This window comes from Stylophora pistillata, chromosome 6, assembly GCF_964205215.1.
Source record: "Stylophora pistillata chromosome 6, jaStyPist1.2, whole genome shotgun sequence".
NCBI lineage: Eukaryota > Metazoa > Cnidaria > Anthozoa > Scleractinia > Pocilloporidae > Stylophora > Stylophora pistillata.
In genome coordinates this window covers 37,003,457-37,019,366 of record NC_142524.1, presented here as the reverse complement: position 1 = coordinate 37,019,366, position 15,910 = coordinate 37,003,457, and the positions used below count along the sequence as shown (strand labels likewise).

The 15,910-nt window shown below is 36.2% G+C and overlaps 1 long non-coding RNA gene and 1 pseudogene across 2 annotated transcripts; one reads left to right on the top strand and one right to left on the bottom strand.

The window, feature by feature from the left end:
• The first annotated feature begins 1,119 nt into the window (after window positions 1–1,119).
• LOC148729709 (uncharacterized) lies at window positions 1,120–14,252 on the top strand (annotated as a pseudogene). The gene is made up of 21 exons (XR_015988611.1): window positions 1,120–1,246; window positions 1,377–1,430; window positions 1,982–2,043; window positions 2,256–2,320; window positions 2,644–2,747; window positions 3,531–3,616; window positions 4,299–4,382; window positions 4,627–4,721; window positions 4,991–5,093; window positions 5,529–5,694; window positions 6,393–6,538; window positions 6,628–6,731; window positions 7,963–8,219; window positions 9,111–9,171; window positions 9,308–9,465; window positions 10,323–10,491; window positions 11,425–11,511; window positions 11,743–11,810; window positions 12,374–12,669; window positions 12,992–13,067; window positions 13,250–14,252. The product of XR_015988611.1 is annotated as an uncharacterized LOC148729709 (transcript).
• LOC148729708 (uncharacterized) lies at window positions 13,852–15,651 on the bottom strand. Its single transcript, XR_015988612.1, has 4 exons — window positions 15,618–15,651; window positions 15,465–15,533; window positions 14,407–14,519; window positions 13,852–14,128 (listed from the first exon to the last, which is right to left on the bottom strand). It is a non-coding gene; the product is annotated as an uncharacterized LOC148729708 (long non-coding RNA).
• Between the last annotated feature and the right edge of the window lie 259 nt (window positions 15,652–15,910).

The window sequence follows — 15,910 nt, the reverse complement described above, 5'->3', positions numbered from 1 at the left end:
CTCAATTGTTTATTCTGTTTTCTGTGTTTACTTTATACAGACAGTAAACATCACAAATCATACAAAGGGAAAAATCACGTGCATGTGGATGAAAGGTGAAAACTTGTACTTTTTACGTCATTAACAATTGTTGTTTGCCCATCTCTAGTTTGAGACCTATAATTTAAATTGTGACGGTGTGGTCTGATCGTCCGGGTGAGTGTAGTCCTGAGAAGGACTGTTGTCGGTGGCAGTGACTGACGTTTCGACAACCTGTGCGGAAGTCATCATCAGAGTCAAGTGAATGACTGTTGTCAGTAGAATGTTTTTATTCCAGTTCGTGTGAAATGATCGGTTGGTTTTGCCGTGATGTTATTGGCTGTAAGACTCAAGTGACGTAAGTCGGTCGTGATTGGTCTGTTTCGGTCTGTCGGTAAAGTTAGGTTGTTCTTTTTCGGTCGTTTGTGATGTTTATGTCGTGAATGAGTCGTTTGTATGGGGCGGGTAGTTGTTGACATCTGTTTAGGGGAGTCTGTTCTAAGTTAGTAAACCAGCTTTCCAGAGTCAGTCGTTGAAAATAGTCAGTGCTGTAGGTTAGGCATTGCGCAGAGTCCCAGTCAATGTTGTGGTTGGTAAGTCGATAGTGTTCAGCAATGTGATTGCTGACATCACCTTTCCTCGTCGCCCGTCTGTGTTCAGTCAGTCTAGTAAGCTGGTTTACTAACTTAGAACAGACTCCCCTAAACAGATGTCAACAACTACCCGCCCCATACAAACGACTCATTCACGACATAAACATCACAAACGACCGAAAAAGAACAACCTAACTTTACCGACAGACCGAAACAGACCAATCACGACCGACTTACGTCACTTGAGTCTTACAGCCAATAACATCACGGCAAAACCAACCGATCATTTCACACGAACTGGAATAAAAACATTCTACTGACAACAATCATTCACTTGACTCTGATGATGACTTCCGCACAGGTTGTCGAAACGTCAGTCACTGCCACCGACAACAGTCCTTCTCAGGACTACACTCACCCGGACGATCAGACTACACCTTCACATGTTACCCCCGGGTTCAAACCATTTACCGCATAATTTAAATTGCAAATAAATGTTACATTGTGATTTCTTCTTGTGTTATATTTTGCTCCTTTTTGTCTGATAGACACAACAAGGAATATTTTCTGTTTCCCCAGATGAAGCAGACATCCTCCCTCTAAAGACTGCATCATTCCGAGTGACATTTAGACCAGTAAGTTATTTGATACTGTCAGTAAACACTGTCTATGCTTCTTTCATTCACTTGGACTTGGTTCATTTTTGCCTTTACTGTCTGATTCTGTTTACAGTTCAATTTGTAATTCTAATTTTTTTTTTAATAGAATGCTGCTAATCAGGTTTTTAGTGCTGACCTGGAGTGTTATACATTTTATAAGGTGAGGGATTTATTTCCTGTGCTGGTGTACCTGTTAAGAAGCCTAAATTTTTTCCAAGCTCATAACAACCATTTATTTATTTGTCATGAAATCAAGGTTTCTGATTCAAATTGTTGATTTTGAGATAGCAAACTGCAGTTCTAGTTCAGTACCCATATAACTGATTTTCATTTGATAAATAGAACTTACTCCTTGTTTCCTTTGTACTTGCTTCAAACACTTCACACTTCAGCAATGGAAGTTATCACTCAGAATGAAGAAATGCATGTCCTTGCTATTACTTTTTATTGCAATTTTCCAGGGGATTATTCCCTTAAATACACACCCCCCTCCCTCCGCTTCTGTCGAGAAGGGGACACCCATGGTGTCACAATCAGAGGCTAGGAATTGTGGTAAAAAATCTTCTTCTTTGTCAGGCAATTAACTTGAGAGTTCTGATAGTGTCATTAAGATGTTTTTTGACGTTTAATTCTCTGCCTATCAGGTGAAGTATGCCCTTGATATTGAGTCACACCAATAGTTATTATAATATTATTTGTATTTTGGAACAGAGTATGAGAGATTATCGACTGGTTGAAGTGTCCTCCCTGGTGTCTTTCGCTCAGTGCTACAGGTTTGTGCTGAAATTAACTTTAATAAGTAATTTGAACTGAACTCTGTTTATGGTTAGATTCAACGATACAGGGCTTTAGTTCTGTTTTTGTTTCCATATTCTGTTAATAGCTTAAGTGTTTTGATGTTACATCTAGAATTTTCATTGATGAAACATCAATGAATCCAAGTTCCTTGTTTCACCGAAAAAAATTGATTGGATTTTATTTTTAGGACTCACATTTGCAATGCGGACTGAATCATTTATCCCCAGAAGTCAATGGGATGTACAACAGCTGGTAAGTGATAATTTAGCCATTCACACCAAAGCGAAAACAGACATTAAAGCTGTTTTTTCAAGCATGGTTTGATATGTTTTCCCCATTGAAGATTCTCAAACTGATTATTCAGGTCAACCTAATTTTAAGAAAACATTTTGCTTGTGTAAATGGGACAAATGCTTCACTACACTACCCTTGTTAGAATAATGCTGTTCCTAAACTAATGGATAGAAACAGTTTTAGTCCACCATAATGTATTACTAGGTGGTGCCAGTATGATTGTATTCTGTTAGTTGACAAAGCATATGATCAGTAACTTGTCCCTTTTTTGGAATGTTTAGGTCTTTCCAGCCACTACTGTGGATGGCATGTCCTACAGAACACTGCTGTTGACCAGCAATGGGCAGAATCCGATCCATTTTGCATTTGATGACAATCTGTTAAGGTAGTTACAAAACAAATTGTAAGATTTTATCTTTATTTTTCTACCTTGGGTCTGGAACAAGTATGGTTGAAACTAGAGGAGAAATAAGTTATAGCAGTCTGTAAGAAACCAATGGAAATGGGAACCTTAGCAAAAATTAAATTAAATAATAACTTCTTACCAATCAAGCATAAGGGCTGTACTGGGAAAGATTCACCTGAGGTTGTGACAGTACAGCCGAGCCCAGCAAAGTGTGTACAAAAATAACAGCGGGCCAATAATTCCTGGTGTGGCTTTAGAGCAAGTGAGGTTAGTCAGTAGTTTAGTGTGTGGCAATCATACCACACTGCTTATTTTGAATTTGCAGGCTTTTGCAAACAAAAATACATGGCTTATGACACAGCAATACATACAATCAAATGCAATTTTTGTCTAGCAAGTGACATTTATTTTGTAACATGTGATATATGAAACTTTGTACTGAGTACTTTACAACTTTGTTTGGGAAATAAGCCTTGTTGGATCAGCAGAGATTCCATCTCTAAAACTCAATAATCAGGTTGTAATCTTAGGACATTTTCGATTGAACCATTACTCTTTGATTTGAACCCATAATGGCATGGTTATCAATTATGAACAGCTCCTTGTTATATTTTGACTAAGATTTACCAATCCATTAGTTACTGCTTTGAAATCAATCTTAATTTAAGTATCTCTGTTGTTTTAATAAGAGTAAAAAGTTCATGTTAAGTGGAAAACCAGGTGATTTGTTATATCTGATTGTAAATTTTTGGGGTTTTACAGGGAACTGTTCATTTCAAACCAACCTGTTTAGGTACAGCATCAACAAGGCTGTTTGAGGTCAAGAACGCTTCCAGGATTGCACTGAGGTGTGTTCAATGTTCTCAACCTTCCTAAGTGTCAAACTAAGGCCACCTTCCCTTTCCCCATCAATTTAAATATATCATTTTTCCTAGAATGAGGAATCTAGTAATGTCAGTCCCTTTTATCATGAACCCCTGGCTCAGGAGATCTGGGCAACCGGCAACCACTCCCTGTGTACCTGACATAAAATAAATTATCCTTATACATCCTTATCCATAAGAATATTAATGATTACTGATATGTGACGATCAATTCAAAACTTCAATGTCCCCTCCCTCCCTACAGAATAACCATCATCTGAATGGAAGCGGAAGCGGTAGCGGGTTGAACCTTGCATGACTGGGGTGGGTGGGAAATTTGTAGAGATGTGTCCAGTCTCTCCAGCAGAATACAAGTGTTATATCCTTAAATATCAATGTATTTAAGGTAAATACTTCACTAGGTTTTATAGCTTGGCCAATGTGTAGAAAGCCATGGTCACTGTTTTTTTCTTGAGAAAAAAATGGGCACATTTGAACTCTTTTTTTTTTCCCTTCTCAGGAATTTGAAGAAACCAGTTATCAAAAGTTCAAATGTCAGGGGTTGGGGGGGGGGAAAGGGGCAGAGATGCTGAAGCTTTGAATTGATTGATGCAGTACTGTAATATAATGTAATTGTAATGTCAACAAACCTTATTTTACCCATCAGGTTTGCATGGAAAACCCTGGACCTCACTTAAAAAGTCTTAGCATTGATCCCTCTAAAGGAATCATTCTACCCAATGAAACTCAGGTGGGCATTTTAAGTGTACTGCAAATTTTTTTCTAAATTGTTAATTGTCGTTTAGGATCCCCTGTAAATTGTTACAGGATCTCTAGTAAAACAAAACATTTTTGATGGTATACTGGTCTTATATACACGTCAGTTATTCTCATAAATTATATCTTCAATCAGGTTTTACATATTTGATAGAATTAATTGTTACACTGTCATAAGCCCTGTGTTGTAAATAATTCCTTATTATCTTACATTATAGGCTCACACCATCAGCTTTAACTCTAGTAAAGAAGAAAAATAGGTGATTAAGACAAAACTCACTGTCAAAGGATTGCAGGCAGATGCCCAGCAACAGTAAGGATTGTCATTTTCCTATCACAAGTTAATTTAATTATAATGCAACCATTCATTTTTTAAGGTAATTATTTGTTGCATGTGAATCTATGTATTACCAACTGAAGGGACTCGATTGGATTGTTCTCTGTTTGCAATATTTGTGAACTGAATATTTCTCTGTATATTCTTCTTGTATCTGCACTTGTGTTTATTAATTCTTTTGACAACTGCTCACTGGTATGTGATCTTTATTTAAGATGTATTTTGTTCGTATTCTTTTATTTCAGGTATCATTTACTCCACAGAATCCTGGTTTATACTCAGTGGATTATCTGGAAGTTATAGCTCTTGGAGCTACCAATTGTTCAGTTATAAAATGCACTGGAATAGGTAAAGGTAGTGATATGTTTGTGCTTTTATAGGCTCTAACAGCTCATAAACTCAGAAGACTAGTATAAAATGATTAAATAAATTATATATTCAGAGAAATGTCATCATTTGATGTTTATCATAAGGATGTGTTTAATTTATTTTAGGGTGACTTGAAAGGCTTTATAAGGTAGTCCATGCATAGAAAAAAGTTGAGATGGCAAAAATTACATTTGCCTAAAAGTAATGGAGTCTCTAATTGGCCACAGAATTGTTTATAATGGGGTTGAGGTTCTGAGAGCCCAGTGTCATAGACCTGAGTACCCCTCCACTCTTTCTTCAGTCAACAGTAATCTCACATCAATCATGGACATTGTGAACGGCACTTGCTCTCTAATCAAGGAAGTTCCTGTTGAAAAATGTTCAAGTTTTTCTTAATTTCAATCTGTTCTTTAGGGCCTGAAGTTGGTCTTGACTCTGACTATCTTGATATGGGAGTTGTAGAATCTAGCAAGTTTTCAGCTAAAAGTTTCAAGGTTGTTAACAATTCAGATGTTCCTGCAGCTTTTCAGGTCAAACACTTCTGGATTTACTCTCTTTATTTAACAATTATTCATGAAAGGTAAATAAATGTTTTGGTGTAATTGTTCAGTTACTTCCAAAAGAAATTGGTTATCTCCTTCAGGAACATTACTTCATTTTCCCTTGGTGCAAGGTCAGCTCCTTTGAGCACTAAATCATGTTTAACTTGGTGTTTTCTATGATATCTGGGAGATTAACAAGTTCCATGATAAGGGAATGACATCACCATAAGACTAGTACTAGAGAAAAAAGATCAAGTCCAATTTGATAATTAGTTAATTATGAGCAAAAATAACCAAAAAAATATTCACTGAGTCCCTGTTGCCTTTGAAATCTTTTGAAAATCTGGTAATCTATCTGGTGCTTATTATGTAAGCATAATTGCTATGGATAAAGGTCACTTATCTTAAGAAATTCCCATGTTTACAAAGTTTAACAGATGCTTCCACCTTCAGAATGCAAAAAAAATCAGCTCATGTCTTTTGTTAGATGGTTTTTCCCTCCAACCTGTTTTTCCCCTCTGGCTAAGTCCATTGGAGGGAGATCGCTATAGGGCTACTTATAATTATAATTTACAGCTAAACTACAGGTCTCGTTTTCCGATTGGTGTCATATTCTTCAGAATGGCAGTGTTATGGAAAAGAAATTGTTTTAGATAATAACTTGATATCAACAGATAAACCTTTAGCTTAAACACTTAATTGTTTGTTCTTATGTAATAATTTTTGCTTTTGTTAGTTCATGATTGATTGTAGTCAAAGTGTCTTCAAGCTGGAATCAACTTGTGGTCTGTTACCTGGCAAGGGTTCCCAGGGCATAATTGTACGCTTTTCTCCAACAAATCCAATTACTACAGGAGACTAACTTGTCTTGCGCAAAACCAGGTCAGTGTTAGTATTAAACTGGTAATATTTTCTGGTAGTTTAAACTGTAATCTTCCTAAAAAAAATTTGTATTCATCTGATTTTTTCAGGATCCATTGTTTGTTGATTTGTTTGGGACTTGTCATACAGAACAAGTGAAACCAGGTACATTCAATGTCAATGTTGATAATCCACTCCATCTTTAATACCCATGGTGAGTAACCAACTAAGACAGAATTTTTCCCTACAATATCAATACTATCAAGCAGAAAAGCAGGGGAATGTTAGTTGATCCACAACTAAATTATCAGTAGTAACATAATAAGAACTGTGTGGCAGGCAGTAAAGAGAATTACTAAAACTAGATATTGGAAATGGAATGGTTAATGTTTGAACAATTGCAATTGACTTTGAATTAATTCAAATGAGCATGAAACTCAGTCTTACATTTCTCCATCATATTTACTTTATGATAACAAGTAGGTTTCTGGATGGAGGTACTAGACAATTACCATAATATGTAACATGAAAAAATCAAATGCTCCTTAGAGCAACCTCATGGTATGAATTTTTGGTGCCCTTGACGTAACCTGCGATCTGGCTTTCTTTGGAAAGTTTTTTTGATTGTGGGCAACACGTGCTGGCCCAATTATTGTGTTTGTACTTTGTAAGCGTTTTGATGGAGAAAAATTGTCGTAAATTGTGAATGTGTGAAGAATTAGTTAAGATACCAGCAGCTAGAAGATAAAATCAACAAAGTTTGGTGTTAACCAATTTGCAGTAAGCTTAAGCTCACTTCATATTTGCAGTGTTTAGGTCTTCACGCACAAAATTTACAAGGAAATATGCAGCAGCAAGAGGGGAGAATTAACCTTCAGATCTTGAGAGTTAAAGTTTTTAAGATATTTAGGCTTCGATTTTGTTCAGAAGAGTTCATACACGATTTACTCAGTTGATAAAATAAAATAAAAGACAATTCTGTGTTTCAAAAGATTTGTACATTGTATAGGTGGAAGAACAATAGGACACGTAGTCCCCTACTAGGTTCATCCACCTAAACCCAACCCACCCATCCCACCCCGGGGAAGGACATCCATCACACAGTAATCTCGTGCATCTCCTACCCCTCCTGCGGGAGATGGGACCTCCATTAATTTTATTTGTCCCTATCTGAGAAGACTAGAATATCTAACCACTTCTTGATGTTATAGAAGGGAAGCATAATTCTTCTCAATTATTTTAAGACCTTGAGTGTTGGTCCGGCCGTGGCTTGAACCCTCGACCTCCCACACAACTGTCCAGCGCTCTATCCATTGAGCTAACTGGGAGGCGGTCAGTGTAAGTGGCACCAAGCTTTTGTAACCATCCGGTCAGTCTTAAAAGATCGATATGATGATGATTTGTTGACAGAAATATTGATAATGGCTCTATCTTTTTTCTTTAAGGAAGCCGGGGAGTTTACAGTGAAATTACATGATGTACTTGAAGCCCACAAAGCAGTCATGAATTATAAGTTGTCAATGGATGAAGAAAAAAATTCAATTTCTAGGTTATGCACTCCTTATAGCACGTTTTTGTTACATTGCAATGCTGTGGACTTTGCTGATGTCCTTCACAGAGTCAAAATATGTTTAATCACAAAGACATGGTTCAAATTTCGCAACAGTGTTTTGTCACTGGAAAGCCAAAGACACAGCTAGAGGTGAGAAATTAAAGAGCTGTCTAGAGGTTACAAACATTAAAAGGTCAACATCAAGGTTTTAAGTTTATCAACACGCTAAGTCGGGAAATTCAATACTCTGAAAGCATCAGCTTGTTTATCAAAGGCTTTAAAAAATTCTTCTTTGAATTTTTAGTTTATAAATATATTCTTTGTTAAGCTATATACACACCTTTTCTTTTTTTTTTTTTTCTTTCTTTTTCTTTTTAACTTAATCTAAATTTTCATTCAGCACCTTTGATTTGTATGGTTTATCCTCTAGTTAAATAAGGAAGCCTATACTTAGTAAGCCCCCATGCAGCTTCTAATCAGCTTCCTTGTTGTTACCTAGCTCTTCAGTTCCTTTGATTTTGAAGTTAATTTAGTTAGAATAGTTCATTTTATCTTTGATGTATCATAAATTTTGTATTCGGTTAATTTTTTTATTGGTAATGGCAAACTAAAATGAATGAATGAACGAATGAACAATGATAATCATTAATTATAATAGAAAACATATTTATGAAATGCTTTCGGTATGAAATAATCCCTAACCCTTTAATTTGACCCTTACATGTGATTACCATCTAATTTCTCCTTACAGTATCACCCTGAATCACACGTTAAGGTCATGAGAATAGAGGAAATGATCACCATCTTTATTGTTAAAAAAATTCTCCTTGTAAGCACCTTAGGAAATGTATAGAGAACAGTATGGAGAATATGCAGGTGTAAAGGATTAGTAGTGGTGACTTTTGTTAGTATAGACACTGACTAAAGTTGTCCTTCAGTCATGTAATTTAGCTAATTAAAAGTGGTACTGTAAACTTCAAGAATGAAATGGTTAATTCATTAATTTGTTAATTCAAACATTGCATGAAACATTTCTTCCAGCAACAAATTCTTCAGCTGATGGTTGGAAACAGAACAGTGCTCTGCTCCACAGAGAGAGAAGGTAGGTCACCCTTAAAATCAATTGAGTTTCATCATATCACGAACTTTACAGCACAAGTATTAACTATTGTCTAAACTTGCAACTTTTTTTACATTGCTCCTTTTCACATATCTTTCTAATTCTTCTGTGAACACAGATGGTCAATACTCACTATCTGAGAAAACAGTTGATACGTTCCTGGAGCAACATGTGCCAGTAGATGTGCTTGATGACCTGGTACTAAAACAATCTCCAGAGCACAGGAACCCCAATCCTCCTCTTTCTTATTCATTTTCACAAAAATCGTTCACGCAGGTAATTTTAAACATCGAGAAACTAGCTCTGAAATTCAGAGAATCCCTTCACTGGCTTCAGAAAATTCATATTTGTTTGGTCCTTTGCATCAATGGGAATGGTCTAGTAGAGTGGTTTTGAGGTTGAAATAAGTGGGGAAAAAGAGGTAAGAGAGATTAAAAGAGTCGCTGTCAGGCTCTGCAGCTTCTCTTGTGGCTATGTTGCCCAATCATGGAGTGGCATTGGTGTCCACAGAAGCTGCAGGGGTGGGAGTGGCCAGTGGGTGTGTAAGTTTGGGTCGTTTTCAGCATTGGCAAAATATAAGTTATGAACTACTAAGTGAGTATAATTTAACCTCTAGCATATAAAATGTGGATAATTCAATGAAAAAATGAAATCACTATAATTAATTACCAATTGTTGGAATGCCATGGTCTCAATTTTGGCCACTGTGAAAATTATGTTAATCACTGTGTATTGTCTGCTAATGAGGAAAGTTTTCTGAGAAAACTTAGTAAAATGCTTCTGTGTTTTTTAACCATGATTAAAACAGAGATTTGTGTTAAATGATCAAAGAAACTGGTGTTATCAGGGAAATCTTCATCCCCCTGGGTAATCTAGTATTTTAAAAAAAGAAAAACAGGAGTAAAGGAACATATATGTTAGATAAATAAATCAACAGATCACTTGTTAAGTCAAGACCATGCCTAACTTACCCTGTGAGCAGAGCCTTTTCTACTTTTCTTCTTCTTTTCTTCTTTTTAATCGATTCGAGGACAGGTTAAAAAGGCTCTGCTCGCAGGGTAAGTTAGGCATGGTCTTGACTTAACAAGTGATCTGTTGATTTGTTAATCTTGTACATGTTGTTTTGAAAACAGGATCAATTAATTGCTGAAAGTTTATCGAGTTACCTCAGGCTTCTAGTGAATTAGAGAGATGAACTAGCTTTGTCTCAGGCCATCCATATCCCTCGCAGGGACTTGGCTCATAAACAATTTACAGTATTGAGGAAAGTTGCAGGGGGAAAAAAAGATGCCTATGTTTCAGGTACCACTCAATTTCAGGTGTTTCATTAAGGACTGGGCACTGAGCAAATTGACTGGTTTTAAGGAAGTTTTTGCCCACCTGATTTGACCATATAGAGGAAAGTTTATCTTATAAAGAAGTTAAGTCCAAAGAGTTTTGCCTGCCTGTGAAAACCAGTTGCCCCCTTGCTAAAAACTTAGATGAAACCTCTGCAATTTTTTTTACAGTGAATATTATCATGAAAATTCTGCAATTATGAACTGCTATCAGCAAATGACAGTTATCAAAAAAGTTGCTGTGAAGACCACACATGCGTAAAATATTTCTGGCTAAGCCACTTTTAAATAGACACATAAGTTAAATGGGGTGTGGGCTATACATTAGCAAAGTGTTTTCAAAGAGTGTAATCAATCACTATTAGACTAAGAGTGTTGCAATTGTAAGAGTCAAAATTTTCAATTCATTTGGAAAATTATCCCTTGGTGTTTGAGAAGCAATTCTGGCGTGTTGAAAGAGTCTGGAGGGTGAAACAAGAGGTGGCAGCTCAGTTATTTTTCAAGCATTTAAATCATGATGTTGATATTCTTGCATGCATGTATATCATTGCATTCATCATCATCAGTTTATGTCATCATTGAGGACAGGTAACAAAGCAAAAGCTGTAATCTTTCAATCCATATTACTGGAGTTCTTAGATACTTCCTAAACCAATTTCCTCATTCCAAGAAGTTGCTGTGACAATGTATACCTCCTATCTGTGGCTGATCCTGCCTTGCTTCTCAATAGATTGGCTCCTTGATAAACAACTGTGAGATAGGATTGAGCTGTATTCTAAAATGTATATAGTCTGATCCAGTGGTGAAAAAACAATTTTTTTTCTCATCATTATCCTTAGCAGTTGGAGGATAATATTACACAGTTTTCTCTAGTTTTCTTTCCTTCCCATGCCAACAGACAGCTGTCTCGTTTATTCTGACAATACGATTGGGTGGAAAGAGTTATGCACCAATTGATGACAACCCACTTCTTCCATTAACTAAGGTATATATCAGTATATCAAAATTTATTATTCCCTTTAGTGTACCAAATAGAATTTTTATAAATATATTTCAGCTGTTAGTAGGTGTCAGGTCATTTTACCACAAGAGAGAATCTTTACTAAGCCAAAGAGTTCTTTGCAGCCCAGTTGGTGTAGACTTTTCTGTCCCATACTCATGGCTAATGTTTAATAACTTCCTTCATCTGTGGTTTTCAACAATTTTTTTTTTACAGGGTCTTGGAGAGTTTGTGACCTTTTTCCAAAAGTTACAAACTGTCTGTGAAGAAACAGCAGATGCAAAGTAAGATAGCTGTAGATACATATTGTACACTATTTTAATTTAAGAACATGATCATTTCTGCAAAGGAAGGTTTTAAAACCAAGATCAATTTTTTTTCTTCCACCAAACTCTCAGTGATAAAAATTAGAAAACTGTTGCATCTAGATTCTGAGGCGGACCCAGGGGTGGTTTGGGTGGTTCAGTCCAACCCCCTAAATTGTCCCTCAAAATGCTGGAAATCATGTTTCCGAAGACCTAATTTTCAAAATCTCCTGGGGGAGCATGCCCTTGGAGAATCAACGAACCGGCCCCTTGACTAAATCTTGGATGCATCCCAGTCAGATTAAGGTTGTTTTACAAGCTAATCATGGGAAAAATCCTATTATTTTGTTGAGCACCTTTCATTGGATGGGGTACTTCCGAAAGAAAAGCATGCACAAAGGAGTCTAACCAGTTAAAAGGATTGTCACAGTACTGCAGTAAAAAAATTAAATACAGTTAATTGACTGAGTGGTGAGACTGTCCAAAGTGATTGGCATGTTTGGATAAACCCTGTGAAAATAAGTTGTCTGCTTATCTTTCAGAACTGCTGTCTTAAGAATCATGAACATGCTCAAAGTGAGCATTATTAAATCCAAAGAAAAGGTTTTTACAAATGAAAGTATTGCCAAAACTGTGGAATCTCTGAAAGAAAAGGTGGAACAACTAAGTCATCCATGGCAGGAATGAATGTGTATTTCCTGATTCAGGCTGTATTAGATGAGCATGACTAGAAAAGTTGTCTCCAAGAATATGAAACAAGGGACTTGAGGTGTGCTCTGATGACACCAGAAATACCTCGTGGAAAATCAAAATTACGATCTACACTTAGTCAGTTCAGGTAAGGTGGAACAGTATTGAAAAACTCTGGGACTTTTAGACATGGCATGGCAAGCTCTAAGCTAGCTTAGTAGTAGACCAGCTGGCACTGGTGCAGATGTTGTCACTCTCTCCTCTTCCTAGCAAGAAATTTTCCTGGCACCAAGTGGAGAGACAATTTGTCTCCACTTTAACAGAATAAATCAGTAGGTAGTAATTTCTGCATCAAGAAAACCTTGGCAAGTTGTATGCAGCCCCAGTTTTGCCTGTGAGGTACAATTCTAAGTAAATTTTTATTGTCCTAAGAGAAGTTTTAAGTGACATGATTAATTTTTTCTTGCTAGAACACCTGATTCGGAGTCTTCAGAAGGAGCTGTCACACCACACAAGGATCAGCCACCAAAACACAAACCTGAAAAGGTAAGATACTAGTAAACCGTCCAGTGAATTTAATCAAGGTGAAATCTAAGTAAAGACACTTTTTATTTTATTATTTTGTTCAAAGAGGGTTATCTTAATTAATGCACCAGCAAATTATATGTTATGTTTCCTCAAGGTGCATCTTAGAAAAGCTTATATTAATTTTTTCCTTTTTCTTGTAGACACCATTTGAAAGCTATAGAAAAGTGTGTGGCGATATGAGCTGGGCCAAACCTGCCTTCAACATTCTGATAGGACTAAGTTCAGCTAACAAAAGAGACCTGATGAGTGCTGCCATAAGCAATGATACTTTAACATCTCGTAAGGAATGTGGCAATAAATCTTACGTTGAGGATACATCCAAATGTCACACCAAGGAAAGAACTTTAACAGAAACTATGTATGACAAAGAGAACATCTCAACTGGCAACAAAACCATTAAATATGTAGCAAAACCACCACCCAAACGCATGCTCCTTCAGAAGGACATCACCGTGCAAAAGAGCACAAAATGCAAAACTAGTGGAAAAACATTGTCCAAACGAAAAAAGATTCCATTACTTCAAGGGCAAAAACAGCTCACCAATTTTTTTTTAGGTGATACGTATTACTGACAATTACATCACAACATTTGATTCATTTTCATGCATTTTTTTATTTTTACATCACTATGCCAAGAGCATCATGATTGAATTTTAACACATACCAGATAGCACTGATTTGTATAACTTGGGACCATTGTCACCCCTAGAGAATTATTATTACTTTAACTACCAGTCAGAGATATCATTGCAGAACTATTTATTATTTTTATATGATTAATCTTTGGCCAAAGCCAAGCAGAACAGAATTATTCTCTATAAAAACAAAATTATTTTCAAGTACAAAATTAAATGGTTGTTATTTTAACCCTTTAATTCTTACGAGTAACTGGGAGAGAATTTCTCCTTACAATATCAAATAAATACAGTATCAAGAAGTGATGAGAATAAAGGAAAATATCAGTTGGGGGATAAATAGTTGATCCAACACTGAATTCTCCAAACTGACATCATCAGGATCTATGCAGAGGAAAGTAGAGAGAATTACTAGTTTAAAGGAATCTTGGGAAATAAAGGGTTAAGGGTGCATTATGTATTAATTTTACATCTAGAATAAAAATAAAGATATCATCTGGCCTGGTAATTCGAAATCTATGAACTCAACAAGGTAGAACAGCAAAGTAAATAGCAGGTAACGAACTATTTTCCATTCCATTATAAAAGTGTTATGTTAACACAACCTATTAGAGTACACATGAATGACATGTATAAAAAGAAAAGAATAATTAATCCCCTACTGTAATGAGCAGCATTGTCCTTATTATCTCAGTGCAAGTATGTCGCCCCCGCAAACCGAACCAAGAGCTTGCAAATCTCCATCTGTTGCCATCCTCACAGCTGTAAAGTCCATCTGTAGTAAGGAAAAATAAGTTTATCTTAGAGAAAAGTATGGAGTCAAACTAGTCAAGTAAAATAAGCCACTTGAGGTGTAATACGAATACGTAAACTGTGAAAAAAAAATAGATAAAATACTTGCAGGTCCTATGGGTATATTTCCCAAGATAAGAAACACAAAAAGGAAAAAATGGCAACAGATACTATAGAATAATACATGGATGTACACAGATATGGAAGTGCTCAACTCATTATATCATGTACAGCAAACAAATAAGATCTTGAGTTTATATGGAATTTCTCTGCAAGTGTTCAACTTAATATATCAAGCAGTAAATAAGTAAGACCTTGAGTTAAATACAAGAAGAGAAATTCCATATGTATACAAGCAACATTTGCCGTATATCATGTTCAACATGTACATGCCATATATCAGGCCCAACATTTGCCCTACATCAAGTTCATCTACTTTGGAATGTTTCATAAATTAGTGGGCAAAGGACTACATGCTTGTCCAATTTGGAAGCAATTAAATTTTAAAAAAAAAAACTTTTTTTCTCTCATCCAATTATTTCCAAATCAATTACTTTGGATTCTAGGAATGATAAATAGCTACCAATATAAAAATTAGTTTGTATGCAATGAAATTAACCTCACTAAACTCGTTAGGGAGTAAAATTTCTTTCAAATTATTACCTCAAAACCGAGGTTAGTCTGGCTATAGTTTTAATACTCACAAAAAAAATTTAATTGGCAGCCATTTATGAAAAGGGTCAAAACTATTCCCAGTGAAGCACAAATAACCGTCCCATCTTGAAGTTAAATGATTAAAGGTTTCTCGAAAGTAAACCAGACGTAACAAGAAGGTAAGGAAAGTGTGAAAAGACAATCTGAGGTATCAAATTTAAGTGCGCCACAATCTCGAGTCTAGTACAGGAAACAGTTCTCAACGAATTCTTACCCTTTCGTCTTTAAACTGTTGGCAAAAGCCATCTTTAATCCCACGTTCTTCTTTTAAAAATTTGAAAACCTAAAGAGAATGCAGCCAAATATAAGTTTTTGTACCTTCAGCATTTCTAATTTGAACGAATGACAGGAGAAAGTGTCAAAATACCTGGTTCGGACCTCCGAAACAAGCTGCTCTCTTAGAGAATCTATGTTGTTTATCGGCAATGCAACCCAGCCTGCGTGCCACTCGGCCCAGCTAGGTAGCCAGGCAGGTAAGTCGCAAGAAAGTAGCAAGAAAGTCGCAGCTAAGTCGCAAGAAAGTAGCAAGTCGCAGACAAGTCGCGAGAAAGTAGCAAGAAAGTAGCAGCTAAGTCGCAAGAAAGTAGCAGCTAAGTCGCAAGAAAGTAGCAAGTCGCAGACAAGTTGCAAGAAAGTAGCAAGAAAGTCGCAGATAAGTCG